At 42.0% G+C, this 21,073-nt stretch overlaps 1 protein-coding gene across 10 annotated transcripts in view; it reads left to right on the top strand.

Moving 5' to 3' along the window:
* Positions 1-21,073, top strand: part of ZMIZ1 (zinc finger MIZ-type containing 1) — a 1,043,290-nt gene that overhangs the window by 473,195 nt on the left and 549,022 nt on the right. For all 10 annotated transcript variants that reach the window (XM_033942175.1, XM_033942176.1, XM_033942168.1 and 7 more), the window contains exon 5: positions 16,778-16,932. The gene's annotated coding sequence lies outside the window, so the exon portion shown is untranslated. The remainder of the gene's footprint in view (positions 1-16,777; positions 16,933-21,073) is intronic.

The following is a 21,073-nucleotide window of genomic DNA, read 5'->3' as shown; positions in this document are numbered from 1 at the left end:
CAGGCCCAAATTTTCCAAATGGCGCTGTTGTCATCGGCCGCCTTAAAAGCGGCTGCGGATTGCGGGTCAAAACATACCTTCAGGGAAGTTGGGCACCCAAAATGTAGGCCAAGGTTTTCAAGGCCTACATTTCCAGCGCCTACCTTTGGCATGAATTGCGCCTATTGAAACGCTTTACAGCACCTAATGCCACTTCTAGCATTAGCCATGCCTACAGTGGCATTAGACGTCATAAAGCAACTCTGTAGGTACAATTCCGGTGTCATTTTTTTTAGGTACTAGTAGGCACTGTGTAATGAAGTGGCATTTCCTCTTAGGCGCTGATAGGACTCTTACTGGCTTGTAAGTTAAGGCACCGTTTATACAATATGGACTTTACTGTATATGAATGTCAGACAGTATATGGCACATAAGCAAAAAAGGTACTTATAAAATGGTTGTATGTTAATCAGTTCTATCCCTGTTTTGAATCCCATGTTTTCACTTGATAAGAGCTTTGTCATAGGGTAGTTTGCTGTACTTACTTTTTTCAGCTTAGCATAATTTTTAATTGGCTGTAATTTGATTCCTTTTGTAACTAGTGTTCTTTTTTTCTTTAGCACATGGTTCTCTTCATAGTAGGCCATAGAGATTTAGGCCTTGACCTGCAGTTGAGAGTAGCAACTAACTCTTAACCCCTTTGAACAAACTGTATTCTACTCAAAGCTTTGTTTCCCAAAGACATTCAATTTCTTTTTCAGAGTAGGCTTACATATTTACAGCAGATGGATGTAGGCCACACTGTCTATAGTTGGGTTATTTGTTAGAGCTGGTATTCTCTTCTATGTTAGATGTGCATACCTCTCATGGGGGTAAATTAAGAGTATGAGCAGGGCTCTGGACAAGAGCGATGCTGCTTTTGTTTCAGGCAGAAAAGGTGCTGGTGGTGTCCAGGAGTGTGCTACTGGCTGGGCACCATGCCATGAAGAGGGGTTTGCCATTATGCCCTCATTTGAGCATGATCAAGGACTGATCAAGGATGCCAGTGTCCAGATGGTATCTATTCACAGATACCAGTATATCGGATCATACTTTCATGGCAAGATCTGACTGCTGGATAATAGGCAACATATACCCCTATCAGCCTAGTTTCTTAGGCCTGAATTTGGTTAGAGAATCTTGCATAGAGGACAAGAGTCGTAGCATCATGCTGCAGCCTTCAGTGTGTCAAGGTCAGGAGTGAAACTTTTTTGGTTCCTGCACTCCTCTAACCAGTCAGTGAAACCCTTGCATCCCCTTCCTAAACTGCTAATGAGTCGCTAAAATTACAGTAGTACACATTCATACTACAAAAGTTGTCACACTTAAAGCTACAGTTCTACATAGATTGTACATAGTGTGGTTCATTAAAAATGACCATTTACAAATGATACATACTAGTTTTCAAGACCCTTTTCTGTACATTACATTACATTAGGGATTTCTATTCCGCCATTACCTTGGGGTTCAAGGCGGATTACAAATGGTTTGTCCGGAGATTAGAAGTATTTAGGAAGTAGTTTGTACATTTCTTTGAGTTGTTCAAGATTCTTCCAATATTCTGCAAACACAGTGGCACTCTCTTAAGAACATAAGAGTTGTCATAATGGGACAGACCCAAAGGTTCATCAAACCCAGTATCCTGTTTCCAACAGTAGCCAACCCAGGTCACATATTTTATACTCCTTAGCTTAGAAATAAGCAGTGGAATTTCCAAAGTCCAGCATAATAAAGGCTTAAGAATATTTGCTTTAGGAAATTAGCCAAACTTTTTTTTTTAAACCCTGCTAAGCTAACTGTTTTCTCCATATTCTCTGGCAATGAATTCTAGAGTTTAATTACATTTTAAGTGAAGAAATATTTTTTCTAGTATGTTTTAAATCTATTATTTGGTAGCTTCATTGCATGCCCCAAATCCTAGTATTTTTGGAAGGAGTAAACAAGTGATTCACATCTACCTGTTCCACTACACCCAGTATTTTACATCTCTTTTATCATACCTCCCCTGAGCCATCTCTTTTCCCTCTCAGATGGGACAATAGAAACTACTTTTTACCATTCTAATGGAGAGGCTCTTGAATTCTCTCAGGGATCCTACATATACCACCTATTGGACAAAATCTGGTTGGTTTTATTTTCCTTCAGCAAATGCATATCGTTACAAAAATTTTTTGGATAGGACCTTAGCATTCCAAGCAGGATTAATGAATTCATGTTTGAATCTTCTTGTTTCTCCATTTCTTACTTACTATCAATTTCAAAAAGATCTTAAAACCCTCTTATTTAAACAATATAATATACATTATTGATTTTCATATTATCATGTAGTTATAATGTACTTTTTATCTTTTTATCCATGCTTATTTTAGTTTATATTGTGTTTTCCTTATTCATTAGTTTTAATGCTTGTATTAGTTACTTAGAATTTTATTATGTATGATGTTATTATTATATTGTATGCCGAGTACCTATTGTGTAAACCGCTATGAACTGCTGGTTAGGTGGTATATAAAAATAAATTATTATTATTACTTCTTGGCCAATTGAAAAGGGTGACCTAATCACAGTTTCCCTGGGTTGTGTTAAATGATACATTTAGATATAGGGCAGAAGCAATCTTGCACTTTGATTCAGCATCATTAGAGGAGCATTGTTTCATGACAGAGAGAGGCACTCATTCCTATTACCAACAAGTCGGCTGTCCCAGACTTGTCCTGGTGATGTCAGAGCCAGTCATAATAATACACACATAACTCTGTGTTTGTTGTGGATTTCCTGAAAACATATCAGCTTTTGGATCGCCAGGGCAAGTTTAGGAAGCCCTACAATAGAAACATAGGGAGCAGTCTTCTCACATCTTGGTATTTTTTTACTTTGGAAAGTTATTTCCTTTTATAGCAGGGCCACAGTCCTTTGTTTCCAAGAGTTCAAACTTATCTGTTACTTCTCCAGGACAAGCTGTGTCTGAAATGTTCCCTCTTTAAGTGCTTCACATTCATCTTTGCCTCTTTTAGCACGGATCTACATTTCAACATTATCCTTCTGCAGTACATCATGGAATTTTGAGACCTTTGAAAACTGAGTTGACTACTTTCCTGTCTCCATCTCATTGCTTTTTTTTAAGTGTAACTGTTTTTTGTTAAAAATGACAATGGAAAATTATCAGAATACCTGCGAGAATACAGTTGTGTAAAACAGTGCAAGGATATGCATTTTTATGGTTTATGATTTGAAACCATGGTTACTGAAGTGCAGCAGTGGTTAAATCTGCTAAATTCATAGACAATATTTAATAGAATTATGGCATTAGAAATGCAGATATTTAGATTTTTTTTTCAGCCTGTTAGGATGATGATTATAGTGTTCTGGGCATCTTCACCCAGGATGACTTAAAATTTGGAAGCAGTGATTACAGAAAAATTAATTGGAATAAGAATTCTTGAGGAATAATAATCACAGTGTAAAAAAAAATTAGCAGTGATCAATAGCTGTACTTAGGTGCACTAACGGTTTTAGTGTGCGCTAAAATGCCGCACGTGCTAGCCGCTACCGCCTCCTTTTAAGCAGGTGGTATTTTTTCAGCTAGCGCGCACTAATCTTGTGCGTACGCTAAAAACGCTAGCACACTTTTGTAAAAGGAGCCCTTAGTAAATGATGGCAAAAAACCCAAACCATCCTGCTCATGCTGCCAGGGATGCATCTTAGCTGCCAGCCGCATGACATGATCACCTGCAAGATTTCTATTTATCCTGGAAACGTTTTTTTTCTCTCTCTCTTTTTTTTTTACTGTTTTGGGTAGAAGAGTGTAAATAATCCTCATTTAATTCCATCCAGCATCCACCTTTCCATGCCTAACCACAAGTCTCTCTAATAACTTTTAAATATGGTAACCCGAGCGCGCTCATGATCTTCAGATCGCCGGCCCCGGCGGTGCGCTCGATCGAGCTTCAAAGGTCCCACACCAGCTGGAAGGGGCAATGCTGTCTGGAGCCAGGACTCCAAAGTAGAAAGGAGGCGAGAGTCCGGAACCGCTTCGGGGAGACCAACCAGACGTAAATTATCTCGTCTCGAGTGGTTCTCGAGATCTGCCAGTTTTTCCGCCTGCCTCTGGATTTGAGCTTTCAGAGACACCAGATCCGCAGCAGAAGCAGTATTAGCATCCTCCACCAATGATATCCGATGTTCCAGCTCGCCCGTGCGCCTGGTGGTCTCCGTCAAGAGGGACTCGAGCGAGGTTAGTTGGCCCGATAGTTGCTCAAAACAGGAATCCAACACCCTCACCACCGACGCAGACAACGCGGCAATATGGGCCTCCGATAAGGGGAGCACGGAACCCAACTCCCCCGCCGCCATTTTAGATTCAGGCCGCGCTGCTCTAGTCTCCCGTTCTTTGGTGGCTCGACTCGATTTGCCACTCATGACCGGGCTGGTGTGCTGAAGGAACTTGTCCATGCACTACCCCGATGGTCAAGGAAAGTGCAGGACCGGCAGAAAAGAGTAGGTTAGGCACAGAGGGATTCGGGCCCCGGAGTACGAGTAAGGCACGTCTCACTCGGCTCAGCACATCACGTGACTCCTCTAATAACTTTTAAAAAGGAGCATTTGCTTAAACTTCCTTTCTACCCAGGCCACCTGCATAGCCTGCTGGATATACTGTAGATGGCTATGTGAGCATCTATGTTTCCATGAGGACTAATAGTTAAAAAAAAAAAGGGCAATCTTCCAGATAGACCTATAAGAACATAAGAAGTTGCCTCCGCTGAGGCAGACCAGAGGTCCATCTTGCCCAGCGGTCCGCTCCCGCAGCGGCCCATCAGGCCTATTGCCTGAACAGTGGTCCCAGACTAATTTTGTAACTTACCTCTAATCCTAACCCTAAACCTACCTCCACTCCTATCTGTATCCCTCAATCCCTTTGTCCTCCAGGTACTTATCCAAACCTTCTTTGAAGCCCTGTAGCGTGCTCCTGCTTATCACATCTTCCGGTAGCGCGTTCCATGTATCCACCACCCTCTGGGTGAAAAAGAACTTCCTAGCGTTTGTACTAAACCTTTCCCCTTTCAATTTCTCTGAGTGCCCCCTTGTACTTGTGGGTCCCCATAGTTTGAAAAATCTATCATTGTAGCTTGTCACATAATCCATCTATGAAGATGCCTGTGCCACTTAGACATACCAAGTCACACACAGGCAACTGAAGAAAGTTCCATGCACACATATAGACCAGGGTGACCCAATCATTAAACATGACTAGTTGGTTACCTAAGACAGCAGCCTCTGGCTAGTAGCAAAGAGCTGATGTGCAGTTCATGCAAAAAAAAAAAAAAAAAGGTCCTGACAGCCACATAAACTCAAAGAATCATCAGCCTATATGTTTCATATGTAAACTGCTTTGGTTGTACCACAGAAAGGTGGTATATCAAATACATTTCCCTTACCCATTATCCTACTTTTGTTTTAGGAGTTTTGTGTAATGGTCATAATTGGGGGGGGGGAGGTCTGTTGGTAAGGATGTGAAAGGCATTGGTGGGGGAGGGGAGTGAAAGGCTAAAGGTTCACTTAGGGTGCCCACTGCTTTTGCATTGCTCTGTGCATGGATGCTTTCCTCTGATGCATTTTGCTAAGCAGTTTCCCACAGTGCTACACTAAAAGCATATAAGAATGAGTCCAGAATGGCACCACTGAGGCCAAGGGGTTTCCCAGTCCCTGCAGCTGATGAATGCAGCAAAGATTTTGGAACACCTGCAGTGAGAAGCTTCAGGGTTCCCCAGGCAAATATGAAAAACAGGCCTGGAAATCCAGCAGGAGTCTGATAGGGAGCATGAGGAGGTGGGAAGAAGGGTAATAGTGGCAATTGGAGGTAACTAAGGCCAAAGGTGGGACTTTTCCTGTGTGTGGAGGAGAGGAAGGGTAATTGCAAGAAAGGATAGGTTTTATGGAGGAGAGAAAGTAGAGGACAAGGAAGCGTTTACTGGGGGAAGGGGGGTTCAGGGTTAACTAATGTCAAGCGGGATTGCAGGAGGATGGTTTGATTGAGGTGAAAAAGAAGGAATTGCTTTGGGAAAGGGAATGTGCAGGTACATTCATATGGGGCAGTAAATCTAACTTTTTGAGATGGACCATCATTGGCATCTCTGGATACTGCTATGTTCATGTTGATATCTTTGTCATAGATTCTGGAACCCCAGCTCCCATCCTTGATTTAGATGAGTCAACAGTATTGATCCTTTCTCTGTTTTCTCCCCACTTATAGCAGCTAAGGTTTCCGTATGTTTATCCCTTTCCCTCTTACAATCTTAAGAGGTCATTTTCAAAGCAGACATCTCATAATGGCCCAAAACATGTACATCTGACAAAAATATCAAAATCACAACTTTCAAAAAGGCAGGATTTTGATGTTTTCTACTGAGTTCATCCAAATAAATAGAAGACGTACTGTGGACATGTTTTGGGTGAGACTAGGGTGAGCCGAAAATTAGGATGTGTCTCAGTAATTATTGAACAGGAAGACATGTCCAAGTCAAAAAAAAAGGTACATATTTATCTAGATCTATTTTAGTCACATCCAAGTTTGTTTGTTGTTTTTTTTTAAAGATGCTCTGAATGACCAGCAGACCCTTGCATTGATTTAGCTTGAACCCTCCTTAATCCTCCAGTGAGTATTTCCCCCCTCTCCTCACCCCTAAGAACAAAAACTAAAAGGGACTATCAGGCACTATGGCAGCATCAGGTACATATTAAGGGCATACCCAACAGAGCAGGAAGCAGCAACTAGCAGTAACCCAGTGGTCAATGCAGCAGACAGTGAACAAGGAGATCCAGGATCAAATCCCACTCCCCTTAGTAAATTTGTGGTGGAAATTGTGAGCCCACCAAATTGTCTACCTAAATATATATGAGACACCTGCAAAATGGAAGATGATTGCAATGGTGTACAGTAGGTTTAAATCTGTTCCTAGAGGGCTCACAATACAAAATAAAGGAGTTATAGTAGGACTTGTACCTGGGTGCCATTGTTTAAAGTTCACTGCATTGTCCTCTAGGCTGCTCCTCTGATCTGCAGGATGTCTGGAAAATGACTATTCTTTTTAGACATCTGTGCAAATGCATCCAACTTAGAACCTTTTTCCAAAGGGGAAACCTATGGGTCCTTTTACTAAGGTGCGATAGCCGATTTAGCGTGCGCTAAATGCTAATGCGTCCATTAGAATATAATGGACACGCTAGCATTTAGCGTTTGCTCACATGCTTAGCACACCTTTGTAAAAGAGGGAGCTAGACATACTTGTATTTCTTTTTCAAAACTGGCTTTAAAATGGACTTCTTTTTAAACATAATGAGCTAAACATCCCAATTCAGACGGACATTTAAAAAAAAAATGACTCTCTTGATTTTTTAATTCCTATCATCCACTGTGATCCACTACTCTTACCATTTGAAAAATAATGTTTACTGATATTTCTTATTTACCCAAGGGTGGGGAGAGCAAAATGCATAATTGTTCTGGGACAGTGGCATAAAGAAGTTCTTATGATAATCTCTGCTTTCATAGTATATTTTTTCATTTTTTATGTGTTATTTTAGATTTACTTACATTCCCAAATCTAAGCATAAAGTGAGTTACATTTACGTATAGTGGTATTTGTCCTTCTCATGAGGGTATACAATTAGTTTGTATCTGAGCTAATGGAGAGTGAAATGACTTGTCCAAACTAGAGAGTGTCAGTAGGAAAACTGGAATGTGAATCTTGGTTTCCCTGGTTCTCAGCCTGCTATTATAAACATCAGACTGATCCTTGAGTAGTTAAAGTGGGCCAAAAATATGTACTGTTTATAAAGGTGAAGAGATTTTCTATTTACTTCCTCCATCTTTCTTCTTTCATTCTCTGCTTGATTGCAGATCTGTCTCTGTATCACAGGGGCTACATTGGCAGTCTAAGCCCATAACAGTAGGTATAGTGTTGGGTCAGTCTCTTGAGCAGGTTGGTGCAATCTGCCCCTGGTTTCAGCCTTAGAGTTTCAAGGAATCCAAATGGTTCTTGTGCTGTATATTTCCTCTCTGGTCTTGGCTGTCAGCTATTTCTGTGAAGAGCTGATTCTATCTTTTTTGAAGGTTGCATGGATTGGATTTTGAGTTGACTACTATCATCATCGGCTACTGTGATTCTCCTTAAATGTAGGACATCTTATGCTGTGATCCATTTAGTCTGATTGAAATTTAGTGGAATATAAGAATTATATAGCATAGCATATAAAACAGCAGTAAAACTGAAATGGGCCTCCAATAATTAAAAATATAAAGACAAATAAAGTGTTTTGAGTGATTGGGATTATGAGAGTAGGAGACATTGCATGGGAACTGGCAGAGGACAGATAATGTAATTTTTGCTCAAAGAAGAGGCTGGGACAGACAAGCCATCAGAGACTAGAGGAAAAGTGCTCACAGATTATAGTTTGTCCACCCTTGGTCAATTTCTTCCCCTCAGTCAACCCTCCCCTTGAAAAGAAGATTGAGCTGGAAGCAAAAACACACAATAAAAACTTTTTAGGTATATTAAAGCAGGAAGCCGGGAAGAAAATCAGTTGGACCATTAGATGACCGAGTGATAAAAAGGGCTCTCAGGGAAGACAAAACCATAGCGGAGAGATTAAATGAACTCTTTCTTTCAATCTTCAATAAAGAAGATGTGGGGGAGTTAACCGGTGCCAGAAATGGTATTCAATTCTGATGATTCAGAGAAACTCAAATCTCTGTAACACTGGAAGATGTAATGTGTCAGTTTGACAAATTGAACAGTAGCAAATCACCTGGACCAGATGGTATGCATACCTGAGTGCTGATAGAATTGCTAGTAATTTGTAATTTACCAATTTTTGAAAAGTGTTCCAGAAATGATCTGGGAAATTATAGACCAATGAGTCTGATGTCGATGTCAGGCAAAATGGTAGAGACTGTTATAAAGAACAAAATAACAGAACATATACATGAGCATGGGTTAATGAGAGACAGCTAACATGGATTTAGTCAAGGGAAATCTTGCCTCACCAATCTACTGCATTTCTTTGAAGGGATGAACGAATATGTGGATAAAGGTGAGCCATCTGATATTGTATATTTCGATTTTCAAAAGGCAAAGTACCGGTACCTCATGAAAGACTGCTGAGGAAATTAGAAATCATAGGATAGGATAGGAGGTAATGTCCTGTTATGGATTAAGAACATGCTGAAAGAGCGAGAGTAGGTTTAAATGGTCAATATTCTTAATAGAGTAGGGTAAAAATGTTTTGATAGTACATTCTTTAGGTTATTAGTACAATCTTCCATCCTGTCTGTTCTTGACTACTGTAATATAATATATTTGGGATCTCATAAAAAGCTCCTTAAAAGATTAAAAATCATTCAAAACACAGCAGTTCATTTGATTTTTAGTCTGAAAAAATATGACCCTGTTAGTCCATTTTATCAGCAGTTACACTGGTTGACATTTGAGGCAAGAATATTGTTTAAGTTTGGTTGTATTTGTTTCAAAGCTTTATTTGGTCTGGCTCCAACTTACCTGTCGTCACATTTTGAACAATATAAACCGAACAAGATCACTCGAAGAAATAATTTGTTTGCTTATCCAACTATAAAATCTTGTCGGTATAAGAGATTTCTTGATAAATCATTTGCATTTCAGGCAGGCAAAATGAATTCCTGGTTGTGTACCATTATTTCTCAGGCTTATTCTTATTCGTCTTTTAGGAAGTTGTTGAAAACTGATTTGTTTGGTAAATTTGTAAATTGATATTTTACCTTAATGTATGTCACAATTTTGACTTTTCCTCGATGTGCTTTCATGTTAATTGTATTTTTCACTTATTGGACAGTCCTCTGATGTGAACTGCCGGCCCTAGACTATGTGGTTTGGCGGTATTTAAGAATAAAGTTATTATTATAATTAGTGGGGTTCCCCAGAGGTCTGTGCTGGAACCACTGCTTATTAACATATTTATCAATGATCTAAAGATGGGAATAACTAGAGAGATAATTAAATTTGCTGATGACACAAAGTTATTCAAAGTTGTTAAATCGCAAGAGGATTGTGAAAAATTGCATGAGAATCTTGTGAGACTGGAAGGCTGGGTGTCAAAATGGCAGAAGACGTTTAATGTGAGCAAGTGGAAAATGATGCATGTGGGAAAGAGGAACCCGAACTATAGTTACATTAGGAATCACTACCTAGGAAAAGGATCAAGGTGTCATCATTGAGGATATGTTGAAACCTTCAGCTCAATGTACGGTGGTAGCTATGAAAGCAAATAGAATCTTAGGAATTATCAGGAAAGGAATAGAAAACAAAGATTAACATTTGATATTGCCTTTGTATCGCTGTATGGTGCTTTATCTCATATCTCAAAAGATATAGTGGAATTAGAAAAGGTAAAGAGAAGGGTGGCAAAATTGATAAAAGGGATGGAATGACTTCCCTATGAGGAAAGACTAAAGCAATAAGGGCTCTTCAGCTTGGAGAAAAGATAGCTCAGGGGTGATATAATAGGGTTCATAGACAAAATCGCCGAAGACAAAGGCACGCGCCGACAACTGAGCGCAAGACGGAAGCACGCACCGAAGAAAAAGAGTGTTTTTAGGGGCTCCTATGGGGGGTTTTCTTGGGGAACCCCCCCACTTTACTTAATACAGATCGCGGCGGCGTTGTGAGGGGTTTGGTGGGTTGTAACCGCCCTCATTATACTGGAAACTTAACTGTTTCCCTGTTTTTTAGGGAAAAAGTGAAGTTTTCAGTAAAATGTGGGGGGTTAAAAACCCCCAAACCCCCCACAACGCCCCCACAACGCGGCGCGATCTGTATAAAGTAAAGTGGGGGGGGTTCCTCCCCCCACACCCTCCATCGGAGCCCTTTAAAACAGTCATTTTCTTTGGCGCGCGCCTCCGCGTTGTGCTCAGTTGTCTGCGCGCGCCTTTGTCCCAGCATAAGAACATAACATAAGAACTGCCATCTCCGGATCAGACCTTTGGTCCATCAAGTCCGGCGATCCGCACACGCGGAGGCCCTGCCAGGTGTACACCTGGCATAATTTATAGTCCACCATATCTTTATATGCCTCTCTTAAGGAGAAATGCATCTAGTTTGCTCTTGAAGCCTAGGACGGTAGATTCCGCAATAATCTCCCCTGGGAGGGCATTCCAGGTGTCAACCACTCTCTGAGTGAAGCAGAACTTCCTGACATTAGTCCTGAACCTGTCCCCCCTTAGCTTCATTACATGTCCTCTAGTCCGTGTCAAATTGGACAATGTAAATAATCTTCTCTGCTCTATTTTGTCGATTCCTTTCAGTATTTTGAAGGTCTCGATCATATCCCCACGCAGTCTCCTTTTCTCAAGGGAGAACAATCCTAATGTTATAAGTCTATCCTCGTATTCCAGTTTCTCCATACCCTTCACCAGTTTTGTTGCTCGTCTCTGCACCCTCTCCAGCAGTTTTATATCCTTCTTTAGGTAGGGAGACCAATGTTGGACGCAGTATTCCAAGTGTGGTCTGACCATTGCCCTATAAAGCGGCATTATAACTTTCTCCGATCTACTCGAGATTCCTTTCTTTATCATGCCCAACATTCTATTTGCCTTCTTTGCTGCTGCCGCACATTGTGCCGACGGCTTCAGGGTCCTATCTATCAGTACACCCAGGTCCTTTTCTTGTTCACTCTTCCCCAGAGTTGCACCTGACATTGTATACTCGTATTCCTTATTCTTATTGCCTAAATGCATAACCTTGCATTTCTCCACATTGAACTTCATCTGCCATTTCTCCGCCCATGTTTCTAACCTACACAAGTCGCTCTGGAGTTCCTCTCTATCCTCCTGCGTTCTGATTGCCCGGCATAGTTTTGTATCGTCTGCAAACTTGATGATCTCACTGGATGTTCCTTCCTCCAGGTCATTGATATAAATATTAAAAAGGATCGGCCCAAGTACCGAGCCCTGGGGTACACCACTAGTCACTTTCTCCCAGTCGGAGAACTTCCCATTTATGCCCACTCTCTGCTTTCGGTTTTCCAGCCATTTGCCTATCCATCTTTGTATATCTCCCTCTATGCCATGGCTTTGTAGTTTCCTGAGAAGTCTTTCGTGTGGAACTTTGTCGAACGCTTTCTGGAAGTCCAAGTATATTATGTCCACCGGCTTCCCACTATCAATTTGCTCGTTCACGGTCTCAAAAAATTGGAGTAAATTCGTCAAACATGATTTCCCTTTCCTGAATCCATGTTGACTGGGTTTCATCAAGTCGTGTGCGTCCAAGTGCCGGACTATGCTATCCTTGATCAGTGCTTCAACCATCTTGCCGGGGACAGACGTAAGACTCACAGGCCTATAGTTGCCCGGTTCCCCTCTCGATCCTTTTTTGAAAATTGGCGTGACGTTTGCTTTTGACGTGACGTGACGTTTGCTTTTGACGTGACGTGACGTTTGCTTTTGGCGTGACGTTTGCTTTTGACCTGACACCATATAATAGAGGTCTATACAATACTGAATGGAATGGAAACAGTAGGTGTGAATCACTTGTTTACTCTCTTCAGAAGTACTAGGACTAGGGGGCATGTGATGAAGCTACTAGGTAGTAGATTTAAAACAAACTGGAGAAAATATTTCTTCACACAATGTGTAATTAAACTTTGGAATTCATTGCTGGAGAATGTGTTGAAATCAGTTAGCTTAGCAGGGTTGGAAAAAAAAAAGATTTTGCTATTTTCTTAAAAGAGAAGTCCATGGGCTATTATTGGCATGGCTTTGGGAAATCCACTGCTTATTCCTAGGATAATCAACATAAAATCTGTTTTATTACTTGGGATCTAATTGGAACCTGAGTTGGCCACTATCGGAAACAGGATACTGGGCTTGATGGACCTTCAATCTGTCCCAATGTGACAATTCTTATGTTCATATGAGCACAGAGATAAAGAAATTTAACTATTAAACATAGGGTGAAAATCTTTAAGTATGGAATTCATTTCTGAAACTAAGGGGTATGTTTACTATCTGCCCACATATCCCAAGTAATCTCCACCTCCTTCTACTACCTCCGCCAACTGAAAAGGATCAAACCCTACATCTCCACACCTGACCTCGCCCAACTCCTCTACGCATATGTCCTCTCCAGAATGGATTACTGTAACTCCCTATTTAATGGACTAACCAAAAATAATCTCAAACGCCTCCAACGTGTCCAAAATGCAGCTATCCGCCTCCTACACAACCTCAACTACCATGATCCCGTCTCCCCAGCACTCTGCGCTGAACACTGGCTCCCAATTAGCCAGCGCTGCGCTTTCAAGGCCCTAGCAGTAGCCCACAAGAGAATTTATGCCACCACCCCCTCCTACATAAAATCTAAGCTTCCCATCTACACCCCCACTCGCACCCTCCGCTCAAAATCGGAAATACGCCTATGCATTCCCCCTGGAAGGTCCCTCCTCTCAGAAACTGCCCGCAAACGATCCTACAGCCACTTCATCCCACATCTCTGGAATAAACTCCCCCCCCAACTCAGGCAACAGAACTCTTTATTGACATTCCGTAAAATGGTAAAGACCCTCCTCTTCAACTAAAGATCTCCCTCAGTCTACACCCCCCCTTAAACCCCACCTCTCTCTTATCTCCCCTATTTAACTTCTCCTAAATTTCAGTATAGTCCTCTCTTAGTCTGTACTCTGAAAAATTGTTTGTACCCTGATAAATACTGCACAATCTTGTATGTCCAAGCACCTAAACTTATTGTACATCTTATTTGCCTAATTACTTCTACTGTGTATGTTTACTTGTAGACTGTTCTGAGCTACTGGGAGAACGGGATATAAATCTAAATAAATAAATAAAATAAATAAATAAATACTAAAGCACAGTAGTAAATGAGCTTAATGTGTGCTGATGTAGCACTTTCCCATGTTCTAAATCTGTTTCTAGCACTCAGGAAATAGTTCCATTTCCAGTATTTCTCTGTCAGGTCATGCATTAACATTCACATTAGTGGGCATAAGCTGAAAAAAATTGATGAAGGACCACTTGCCATCTCGTGTTTAGGAGGCGCTAAGAAGTTCTGCATTACAGATGTGCAGTAATCTGAATGCACTAGCTGGCTAGCATGTCCACATCGCTTCTTCAACACTGATATACCCCTCCAGAAAAATAAATAAAAAATACTATGCCCTTAGTACTTGTAAAAAGTTACGTACCGCAAAGTACTTTAACTACTTGGTTATTTGGCTTAAATGTCTCTTGAAAATTGGCATCGTAGAGGTACATAGACTTGGATCTTGGTGTTCTTTGTGGTCCTGACTCCATCAGAAGGGCAAGTATGGCATCGTTTTGTATGTATATGAATTCCTTTTGCTTAAGAAATGTGAAATAAATGGTGTTTCATTAGACAGTTGCAAGGTAAATTTGAAGATTCACAGAATGAAGTATACAGTAGAAACCCTAAAATAATAAATACATGAATATTTTATTGTGTTGTTGCAGTGTAAGAACAAAAGTCAAGTGTGGCAATGCATTAAGCAGCTTGAGTTGAAATGAGTTATGTCTGTATTTACTGTGTTATGAGCAATCTGGAAAAACAGGACTCTCACACAAATATGTACCGTATTTTCACGCATATAACGTGCGCGTTATACACGATTTTACAAACCGAGTATAACCATGCGCGTTATATTCGTGAGCGCATTGTACACATTTTTTTTTACATAGTTCCCCCCCACCGACGTCCGATTCACCCCGCAGGACCGCTCGCAGCCCCACCCCGAAGGACCGCTCGCACCCGCACCCCCACCCCAAAGGACCGCTCGCACCCCCACAGCCTCCCCACCCCTCCCCATCATGGAGAAGTTGCCTACCGTTGTCCTGCTGCTTCCTCTGCCGGCGGTCCCACCCCTTCTCTGAGCCCTGCGTCTACGCTGCTTCCTCTTCCGGCGGTCCCGCCCTTTCTCTGACTTCAGAAAAAGGGCGGGACCGCCGGCAGAGGAAGCAGCAGGACAACGGTGGGCAGCTTCTCCATGATGGGGGTGGGGGTGCGGGTTACGAGTGAGAGTGCGAGCGGTCCTTCAGGGTGGGGGTGCGAGCAGTCCTGCGGGGGGGTGAATCGGACGTCGGGGGGGGCATCAGGCTTTCAGGGTGGGGACAGGACTTCAAGGGGGGATAGGACTTCAAGGGGGAGAGGAGAGTCGGGGCGGGCGAAAGGAGAGTCGGGGCGGCCAGAGGAGAGTCGGGGCGGGCAAAAGGAGAGTCGGGGCGGCCAGAGGAGAGTCAGGGCGGGCGAAAGGAGAGTCGGGCGGCGACGGAAGAGTCGGGGCGGCATGCGCGGTATACGGGTGTGCGCGGTATATAAAAATAGATTTACATAAATTACAGTTTCCCGCGCGCTATACCCGTGTGCGCGGTATATGAGTGAAAATACGGTATATGTATTTTTAGGAAACAAATAGGAATATTGATAACTTTTGAGACTGCAGAGATTGAAAATGACCGCATTTCTGATCATCTTAATTTTTTTAGTTTAAAGGAAGTGTGATTTTTTTCTAATATTGCCAGCTATGGAAAAGAAATGTCACCATGTGATTTCTCCAAGATTATCAGTCCATTGAACAGTTATATCTTATCTCAACAAATGATTATTCTATCGATGGTTTTGAATATGCCAAATAAGGCCCTCTTTTACTAAGGTGCATGCGCTAAATGCTAACGAGTGCATATTAGTCTACGGACGCGTTAGCTTTTAGCGCGCGCTAATTGGTTAGCGCACCTTAGTAAAATAGGGGGTAAGTTTTGTTGTTTTTTTTTGCAGGTTCCCTGAAGCAGCGATGCAAAACATGGTCCATATCAGGACCCTGAGTAATTATTTGTTGAGATAAGTTTATTGTTTGTTTATGCACAAAACAGCAAAAAAAAAATGCAATAATAGATTGAGGGATTTTGGGACTGTTCATATTTGAAAGAAAGAACTGTGTGCAGGGGCTGGAAAATAAGACATTTATTTGGGACTTCAGTCTCAATTGGTCTTCGCAGTTTCTGAACACATGAAAGTAAGATATGCACGTATTTTTAAGCACTTTTTATATAGTGTGTTGGGCCCAACCTGTAACCCATTCTGAGCTCTTTGGGGAGAATGTGATAGAAAACAAATTAAATAAATAAACTTGAAGACCCATTTACACTTCTGCGGTTTCTGTATCTGCGGATTCACGATTTTTCGGCTGCTGACTCCGCCCCCTAATTTTCATCACTGAATCTGGCGTTTCACATTGGAAATTGCTGCTCCCGGTGGTTCCTGAAGGAAATTGCTGCTCCCAGCGTTGTACGGAACAAATCGCAGGTCGGGTTATTCACGGTTTATTATCTTTTTCAGGTCTATTTTACCGAAAAACCGTGAATAACATGCAAAAAATTATTCACAGTTTTTCGGTATTCACGGCTATGTCCTGCCCGTACCCCCTGCGAATACGGAGGGAGAAGTGTATAGAATCGTACTTAGTGCTCATTTGGGTGGGGGGGGCAACCAAATTTGAGCATCATTTACAGAATCTAGTCCTCTGTGTCAAAATCAGTAATCTGAAAGGATTAGAAATTGCATCGTAGAAACTGAACACAGATTATAACAATCCATTCTCCAGCTTTTGTTAGAGCTTGTACCACAATGTCATCGTTGTTTATTGTAAAGATTTGATTTCATGCCTCTTCAATCAGTTTGAATCATCATTTCTTCCTTTGCAGAAAAGACTTAAAACGCCAGTAGAAGAGTTTTCCAAGCTGTCACCTAGAACTGACTGCACGCTTCCATCATGGATTGCAAAATCGACAGTCGTTATTGAATGGAGGCCAAGCCTAGATCAACGGTATTCCAAAATGCAGTGACTGCAACTCCTTAGGTACTGCTTAGTTTTTTACATTTTAAACTGATATGCTGTGTTGCAATAGAATTGGAATTAATTTATGTGATATCTCATTGTATTATCTGGATTTTCAGTGTGAACTGTCCCTTCCCTGAACAGAATGTTTTGTGTATATATTTGTGTGTTAGTCTATACATATATATTCGAGTATACCGTATATACTCGAATATAAGTCAAGACCCCCATTTTTCCACCTAAAAAAGGAGGAAAAATGGTTGACTCGAATATAAGATGGGGCTTTAATATTCAAGTGCTATGCCCTGCCAGGATCTGCACCCAGTGTCCCTTCCCTCATACCCTCCCCTGCCAGGTTCTGCATTCAGCCCCCCTCTCTGCCAAGTTCTGCACCCAGCTCCCTTCCCTCCCTGCCCTGTACTCATTCCCAGCTCCCTACCAGGCTCTGAACCAAGTCCCCTTCCCTGCCAGGCTCTGAACACTTTCCCCCCTCCCTACCAGGCTCTATACCCTGTCCCCCTTCCTTGTTAGGCTCTGCACCCTGGCCCATCTTCCTTCCCTGTACCCTCTTCCCACTAAAAAAAAAGACAACTTCATCAGGATGTCACAATGGTTTGATTATCCTGTATTCCCTGCTGCCCTCTAACCCAGCCAACAGATTAATCCTTCCCCTTAACTGAAACCATCTAGTGGTAGGCCGGGACAGGAAGGATTCCTCCCGTCTCCTGTCCCAGCTGACACCAACAATTACCACCCTCCCTCCCTCGCGCACCTTTTACCTGGTGGTTCAGCATGTATCCCATGCTGAACCCCTCCTACTGATTTTGAAGCTTGTAGCCAGCGGTGCACCCGGGCCAGCACACAAGAGCGAGCTTTTCATACTCCCGGCCAGCCCTGCACTGCTCCTTGATAGACTGCTGCCAATTCTCACGGGACTTGCGGTTCTCACAGCTCTCGCGGCAGCCTATCAAGGAGCAGTGCAGGGCTGGCTGGGAGCACGAAAAACTCGCTTCTGCGTGCCGGCCCAGGTGAGCCACTGGCTACAAGTTTCGAAATCAGCAGGAGGAGTTCAGCGCGGGATACACACTGGACCACCAGGGAAGAGAGGGTGGTAATTGTTAGTGTCAGCAGTGACAGGAGATGAGAAGGATCCCTCTTGTCCCGGCCTAACGGCAGGCCTGAAGGAAGTCCGGGAGGGTGTCGGGTAGTCACTGGGGGATGACCCGAAATATAGGACAAGATCGGACATTTTTGGGGCCCCAAAATCTCATCCTATATTTGAGTATACGTTACATATTTTTGAATATTCCTAGTTTTTTACACTGAATTGGGAGCAATTTTTCCTGTTTTCAATTTTTATTTATTTACCCCACCCCCTTTTTACAAAACCATAGTGTGGTTTTTAGAGCTGGCTATGGTGGTAACAGCTCCGACTCTCATAGAAACAATTCTATGCATGTCAGAGCTGTTACCGCCATGGCAGGTGCTAAAAATCATGCTACGGTTTAAAAAAAATGGGGGGGGGGGGTAATTAATTAAATAGATAAATTTCCTTGACCATCATTGCCTATTACAAAAAAGCATCTGGCATTAATGTTCTTGGTCACCTCTGACTTCTAGGGCTTAATTCTCTGCCTTTCTGAAATACACTTCATTCATAGGTTGGTTTGGGTTTGGTTTTTTTTTTTTTTAAATATATTTCGCATACAGAAAGATGATGGGAACAAATGTTCTAATAAAACGTTAGAGGGAGCTTGCATAAACATATTGGGATTATGGGGAAACCAGCTGCTAAGCAGAAAGGCTGAAGCTTAAACAAGTGAAGTTTATGAAAATAAGATGCAACACAGAAAGCCATGATACAGCAAAGTAGAAACAGTATTTTAGAGAGTGAGCTATGCCAGTACAATCTTACCTGTGTTTGCAAAATGAGTTCTATGTATGCATTAATTATAATTACCACCACTTAATTGAAATTGTGTATCACACTGACCACTTATATAAATGCGCTGTCACACAAATATCTTACATAGGTATTCTAGAGAAAAACAGGGGTCTCAAGTGTTCACGGCCAGAGGCTTGAGATATACTTCAAAGCCACTGACTGATGTTATGAGCTATCATCGGTCCCGTTTATATTCTCTGTTATGTATGCTGCGAGAATTCCACGAGGAAAGAGATTTGTTTCAAAATAGAAAAGAAGTAGAACCAAATAAAAGACACTATGAGTGGCTTGTGATGTTTTCCTGAAGAAGCCCCTTGTTAATATATGGGTGCGAAACGGAGATCTTCCGTAGAAAGTAAACGAGAGAGAGAACAAAGAGTCAATGTGGAAGAAAAAAGCTAAGTAATTTTGAATTATAAAAGATAAAAGAAAAAAGCTAAGTAATTTTGAATTACCTGAACAGATAAAAGAATAGTTAAAAAATTTTTTTTACAATAAAAAAATATTTATTATAAAAAAAGATTGAAAAAAAGATTAAACAAAAAAATCATCAGTCATTGGTATAGAGAATATAAACGGGACCGATGATAGTTCATAACATCAGTCAGTGGCTTTGAAGTATATCTCAAGCCTCTGGCAGTGAGCACTTGAGACCCCTGTTTTTCTCTAGAATACCTATGTAAGATATTTGTGTGACAGCGCATTAATTATAATTACAACAGAATTAGCTTTTATTTTTTAAATGTTTACTTAGGGCTCCTTTTATCAAGCCGCGTTAGCGGTTTAACGCGCGTAATAGCGCGCATTAATCTGCCAGCCGCGCTAGCTGCTACCGCCGCCTCTTGAGCAGGCAGTAGTTTTTGGCCAGCGCGGGAGTTAGCGCGTGATGAAAAGTCGCGCGTGTTAACCCCGCTAGCGCGGCTTGATAAAAGGAGCCCTTAGTGTTCTTTAGAAAGTATGGTTTAGTTCAATCATCTTTATTAACAATTTAAAATATACAACAATCGGGCAGGAATGACCTACAAGCTAAGTCAATGGTATCAATATAAATACTATCTGTCATTCATGCCCCAATACAGAATGGTTTTACTTTATACATACATACATACGTACAGTCTGTTCTCATTATTCGCGGTAGTACAGTTCCCAAAATTGTTCGCAAACCACAAAATCGTGAATAACAAAATGTTGAGTCTTTGGGGAAAATAGAGGTTAGGTTCCAGCAGTACACATTGCACCTCAAAACCGCCGAAAGTGAACAGCTCGTCCTGAAAGGTCACTTTGGGCAGCCACAAAACTTAGAGGGTTGAAGAAAGCGCAAATGTTTATTAGCATACATATGCGACTCCTGAGCTCCAAGCTGGCTTCAGAAGTCCCGAAAACAGGAAGTTACAGAAATATTTATACATTCTTCTGGCTATACAACTGAATTCTAGAAAAAAACTTTTCAAGTGTTACTTTTCTTAACAATCATTGGTGCTAAGCTCACACTAGCAGGTCATTAGCAGGTCACTTATCTAAGCCCTGCAGTCTTTCTGTTACATGTCCAAGAGGGCGGAATACAATATCATGTATGCTGAGATAGCCATAAGAAGCTAGAATGCCCAAGCTAACACCCCCAGTGCAGGCAGACTCGAACATGAGATAAGTTAGGTCTGCAGCTAAACATAATTCAGCATTTTATTAAAGAGAAAACTTAGTTCAACACTTAGGAAAACCAGTCCCAGACTCCTTCAGTCCTATTGGGAAAATAGTGTTAGCTTCCGGCATGGGACAGCACTTTTGAAGTACAGTCAAACCTCGGTTTGCAAGTAATCCGGTTTGCGAATGTTTTGCAAGACGAGCAAAACATTTTCGCAAAACGTGTCTCGCAAACCGAGTGTTAACTCGATTTGCGAGCACCCCCCAATAACCGGCATCGCTCCCTCCTGCTCGAATCGGCACACCCTCCCCCCCCCCGCGAGAACAGGAACCCCCCGCCCGACCAACTTTAAATCACCCCCCCACCTTTGGCACTGGCACGCAGCCCACAAGTGCCGGTGCCGCTTGAAGATCTTCTTCCCAGTCTCTGCCGGCTTTGAGCATGCATCTGCGAGAGGGAGAATTAGAAGGGCTTGAGCATGTGCAGATGCTTGCTCAAAGCCGGCACAAACTGGGAAGAAGAAGATCTTCAAGCGGCACCAGCTCTTGTGGGCTGCGTGCCGGTGCCAAAGGGGG

This window comes from Geotrypetes seraphini, chromosome 4 (genome assembly GCF_902459505.1).
Source record: "Geotrypetes seraphini chromosome 4, aGeoSer1.1, whole genome shotgun sequence".
NCBI classification, from domain to species: domain Eukaryota; kingdom Metazoa; phylum Chordata; class Amphibia; order Gymnophiona; family Dermophiidae; genus Geotrypetes; species Geotrypetes seraphini.
Note: the sequence above shows the minus strand (reverse complement) of the source record. Positions and strands in the feature narration are given on the sequence as shown.